Raw genomic sequence first — 5757 nt, 5'->3', positions numbered from 1 at the left:
TGGTCAACTTATAAGGCACCAACGTATTGAGCTTTTTCACCTTTCCAATTTACTTCAAATTGTTGACTGTAGAATAGTCAACATTCAGTTCTTAGGCAACTTTTCATGTAGTTGTAAGAGAATCAGCTTTGATGATTGTTCTCAATTGGTTGTTGTCAACTTCTGATGGCCAGCCACTACCCTGCTCATCCTCAAGGCTCTCGTCTCTGCAAAACTTCTAGAACCACCACTGGACTGTATGTTCGTTAGCAGTTTCTGGGCCAGTTGTGTTGATGCTGCCAGTTGTCTCTGATGCTTTACAATCCATTTTGAACTCGAATAAAAAAAAATTGCTCAAATTTGTTTTTTGTTGAACATCATCTCCATAGTCTAAAATAAATATAAAATAAGCAGCAAGTAATAAGTCATTAATAACTATAAAGCAGGAAATGCATATTAAAGTGATATACAACATAACCACATTATTAAAGTGTATTCCAATATCAAATGGCAAATTTTAACAATGCAAAACCACAGTTACTGTACCAACCTAATATATTTTCCAAAGTCTATTTTTAAGATATCAAATTATCAAGTGTAAATCATTTATTTACTCATGACTGTATGGCCTGAGTTAAATATCAAGTTGTTTGGCTTGGGGAGAATTACCTCAACTCAGTTCTTTTTATTTTTTGTTTTTTAAAATTGATCTATAAATTCAAAGTGCTCCCAATCTTAATCAAAACAAGTTATTTGTGAATTTCAACAAACTAATTCTAAAAAATTTATGGACAGGCAAAAGACCCAGAATACTCAATGCAATACTGAAGGAGAATAGAGTTGAAAGACTGACATTCCCTGACTTGAAGACTTACTATAAAGTAACAATAATCAAAATAGTGTGATATTAAATAATAAATAGTAGATCAGTGAAGCAGAGTAGAGAGACCAGAAGTTGTTGCTCAGTCGCTCAGTTGTGTCCAAATCTTCATGACCCCATGGACTGAAATACCAGGCTTCCCTGTCCTACACTGTCTCCCAGAGTTTGCACACTCATGTCCATTGAGTTATGCCATTCAATGTGTTCATACTCCTCCTGCCCTCAATCTTTCCCAGCATCAGGGTCTTTCCCAATGAGTCAGCTCTTCACATGAGGTGGCCAGAATATTGGAGCTTCAGCTTCAGCATCAGTCCTTCCAATGAATATTCAGCATTGATTTCCTTTAAGATCGACTGGTTTGATCTCCTTGCAGTCCAAGGGACTCTCAAGAGTCTGCTCCAACACCACAGTTCGAAAACATCAATTCTTCAGCATCAGCGTTCTTTATGGTCCATCTTTCACATCCACGCATGACTACTGGGAAAACCATAGGTTTGATTATATGTACCTTTGTTGGCAAAGTGATGTCTCTGCTTTTTAATATGCTGTCTAGATTTGTCATAGCTTTCCTTCAAAGAGCAACCGTCTTTTAATATCATGGCTGTAGTCATCATCAACAGTGATTTTGGAGCTCAAGAAAATAAAATCTGTCAACTGACAGAGGATGAGATGGTTGGATGGCATCACCAATTCAATGGACATGAGTGAGCAAACTCCAGGAGATAATGAAGAACAGGGAAGCCTAGAATGCTGCTGTCCATGGGGGTCACAAGAGTCTGACATGACAGAGCAACTGAACAACAGCAATACATCTATTAAAGGAGACAAAATTCAAAATACAAAACCAAATGCTAGAGAGCCTTTGGAGCAATAGGAAGTCTCATATATTGCTGGTCAGAATGCAATGCATTTCACCCACTTTGGAAGAGAGTTTGTGGTTTCTTACAGAAATAAACTCTTTTACCATATAATCCAGCGATCATGTTCCTTGGTATTTAGCCAAAGGAGTTGAAAACTTGCACACAGATGTTTATAACAGACTCTTTGCAACTCCATGGACTGTATCCTGCCAGGTTCCTCTGTCCATGGAATTCTCCAGGCAAGAACACTGATGTGGGTTGCCTTTCCTTTCTCCAGGGGATCTTCCCAACCCAGGTACTGAACCTAGGTCTCCTGCATTGTAGGCAGATTCTTTACCATCTGAGCCACCAGGGAAGCCTTATAACAGTTTTATTCATATGAAAACTTACAAGCAAAAACATTGTCTTAAGTAAGTGAATAAATAATGGTACATCTAGACAACAGGATATTATTCAATGCAAAAAAAAAAAAAAACCAATGAGCTACCAAGCCATGAAAAGACATGGGGGAATCTTAAAAGCATATTACTTAGTGAATAAGAAGCCAATCTGAAAAACCTACCTCCATACTATACAATTCCAACTAAGATATTCTGGAAAAGGCAATGAAAATTCTATATATGATACTATAATAATAGGTACATGTCATTATTTGTCCAAATCCATAGAATATACAACACTAAGAGTGAACTCTAAGGTAAAATGTGGATTTTGGATCACTACAGATTCATCAGTTGTAACAAATGTACCACTCTGGTGGGGATATCAGTAATGGGAGAACCTATGCATGTTTGGGGCAGGAGGTACTTGGGGTTCCTTCCTCAATTTTGTTGTGATCTTAAATCTACTAAAAAATAAAGTCTTGGAGTGACATCAGCATTATAGGGGCATGATACCCTCCTTTGTCTCTCATCTTCAATTTACAATCAGTAAAACATCCATGACTCAACCAAGGTTCCTCTGACCAACACACCAAGACACCAGAGTTCTACACATCAATACCTCAAAAGGGTGTGCACTGGAACACATAGTGGAGGCAGAACTAGGGGAAAAGTGGAGGCCGCGCTTTCAATCCTAGCCATCAACCACCTGAAAGCAAAAGTATACAAACCCTTGAATAAGGTGATTATTTCAGAATCAGAAAATTACAACTCTATATCAGTATAGGTTGTTAAACAATTACAACATAAAGGTTAAAGGTGGGGGAGGAGCAGTAAAAATAACTATTTTGCTGTTGTTTGGTCACTAAGTCACATCTGACTCTTTTCCGACCCCATGGACTGTAGCCCAACCTGCTCCTCTGTCCATGGAATTCTCCAGGTAAGAGTACTGGAGTGGGTAGCCATTTCCTTCTCCCGGGGATCTTCCTGACCCAGGACTATAGGTACTTCAATACCTTACTTCAATACCAAACTTACAACATAAAATGAGACAATTTGCGACAACAAAAACATAAAAAGGTAAGAGGAAAAGGACAGAACTCACATAGGCAAGTGAAGATAACATGTTATTGACAGAAAAAGGACTATTTGAGACATTTTATAGAAACCTCATGTTGATCTTTTTGAACTGTGGTGTTGGAGAAGACTCTTGGGGAGATCCAACCAGTCCATTCTAAAGGAGATCAGTCCTGGGTGTTCTCTGGAAGGAATGATGCTAAAGCTGAAACTTCAGTACTTTGGCCACTTCATGCAAAGTGTTGACTCATTGGAAAAGACTCTGATGCTGGGAGGGATTGGGGGCAAGAGGAAAAGGGGACGACAGAGGATGAGATGGCTGGATGGCATCACCAACTTGATGGACGTGAGTTTGAGTGAACTCCAGGAGTTGGTGATGGACAGGGAGGCCTGGCACGCTGCAGTTCATGAGGTCGCAAAGAGTCGGACACGACTGAGCGACTGAACTAAACTGAACTGAACATGTTAACTACAAGGCTAGAGCAGAGACACAAAGCCTATTAAAAGAGGAAACTGAGTAGAACAGGAGTTGCAACAGCAGCTCAGGCTGCGCAGGCAGTGAGTCTGTGACCCTGAGTGCAGACAGTAAGGTACCTTGTTTTTCTGATGAGTAATGACCGTGTTGGAATGAAAGGAAGCTATCTGTGCAGACCACTGTCTGTGAAATCTTTGAAGGTGATAAAGTAGTGTTGGATTCTGCAGTGAGAGCCTCTGGGTCAGCTATGTAGTAAGATGTTTCAGAAAGATAAGAAGCAATACAATAGTAGCAATTCCCAGAGCAGAGAAATCAGTAGTAAGGGCAAGTCTGTAGATTCCAGCCTTGGGAGGCTTTCACAGTCCAGCAAGGTGGCAAACCTTGACACCAATTCCACCAAGACCTCAGGACAAAGCAATAATAATTCAGATACCTGTGCAGGATTTATATAAAAAAAAATACATTGATGCAATTGAGAAACTGAAACTCTCTGAAGGGTAAAGTCTTGAGGGGCTACTAGAACTGATAAATTATAAAGAAGTCACTCAGGAAGATAAAAAATTGCCTTTCGTCCCTTTGGAGGAAGAATTTACTATGCAGGTTACCAAGTTTGGTATAGAAGTATCCACATCAGATCAGTATGATGTTTTACATGGGTATGCTCTGTATTTAATCATCCAAAAGGTATGTTATGATGATGATCTGGGTGCAGGAAAAAGCTTATTGGCTTTGAAGACTACAGATGTGAACAATGAAGAATACAGCCTGTGGGTTTACTAGTACAATAGCCTCGAACAAGCACAAGCAATCTGTAAAGTTTTATCCACTGCTTTCAACACTGTACTGACATCTGAGAAACCTTGAATTTTGCAGTCAAGGGGAAGTTGACTTCAAGTGCAAGTTCAGCTGTTTTCTCAGTAGTTCTGTTTTCAATCTGTGGTGTTGAACTATTATGGACATATAAACGATCCTTTGCTCTAGATTTTCTGAAGAAAATGCAATGTACAAAATATCAACCATCTGTTTTTCTATTGTGTCTTATTTGCTGCTAAGTTGTTTCAGTCGTGTCCGACTCTGTGCGACCCCATAGACCGCAGCCCACCAGGCTCCCCCGTCCCTGGGATTCTCCAGGCAAGAACACTGGAGTGGGGTGCCATTGTCTTCTCCAATGCAGGAAAGTGAAAAGTGAAAGTGAAGTTGCTCAGTCGTGTCTGACTCTTAGTGACCCCATGGACTGCAGCCTACCAGGCTCCTCCACCCATGGGATTTTCCAGGCAAGAATACTGGAGTGGGGTGCCATTGCCTTCTCCGATGTCTTATTTAACAGTGAAAAAGAGGAAACTGAGAAAAACAAAATAGAAAACCATGAAACTAAAATGGCAAACAAAAATTCAAACAAAAAAAGAAACAATGGAGATATAGAGCAACTAGAAAATAAAAGGTAAAATGGCAGTACTAAGTCCTCATTTATCAATAATCATCCTGGAAATTGAATCCATGAATTAAAAGACAGAAAGTAGCTGATAAGTTTGAAAACAAGACCCAACTAAATGCAGCCTCCAGAACACTTAGTTCTAAAGACAAATGTAAGCTCAAAAGAGAAGGGATGAAAGATGATACTCCAAGTAAATGAGAGCCCAATAAAGCAAATGTAGCCATACTTATATCCAACAAAAATAAACTTCAAGCCAAAAAACATTACAAGAGACAAAGATGGACATTATATAATGATAAAGGGGACAACTCAAGAAGAAGATATAATGATTATTCATATATATGCACATAACATAGGAGCACCCAAATATATAAGCTAATTATTAACAGATTTAAAAGAGAAACTGACAGCAACACAATATAGTGGACTATTTTAGCACCCTACTTATATCAATGGATAGATCATTCAGGCAGAAAGTCAACAAGGAAACAGTGGCTTTAAAATAAAAATTTATATCAGATAGGCTTAATAGAATCACAGAGAACATTCCAACCAAATGCAGCAGAATACACATTCTTCTCAAGTGCATATGGAAAATTCTCCAGGATAGACCATAATTTGGAAAACAAAACTAGTCTCAATACATTTAAGAAAATGAAAACCATATCAGG

General features: G+C 38.9%; 1 pseudogene; it reads left to right on the top strand.

Annotated features, from left to right (window-relative positions):
• The first annotated feature begins 3813 nt into the window (after nt 1–3813).
• Nucleotides 3814–4625, top strand: LOC147372493 (integrin beta-1-binding protein 1 pseudogene; annotated as a pseudogene).
• Nucleotides 4626–5757: the final 1132 nt, after the last annotated feature.

This window comes from Bos grunniens, chromosome 5 (assembly GCF_055505025.1).
Source record: "Bos grunniens cultivar Pamir isolate PY7600 chromosome 5, Bosgru_T2T1.0, whole genome shotgun sequence".
Lineage (NCBI taxonomy): Eukaryota > Metazoa > Chordata > Mammalia > Artiodactyla > Bovidae > Bos > Bos grunniens.
The sequence above is the reverse complement of the archived record's forward strand: the minus strand, read 5'-3'. Positions and strand labels throughout refer to the sequence as shown.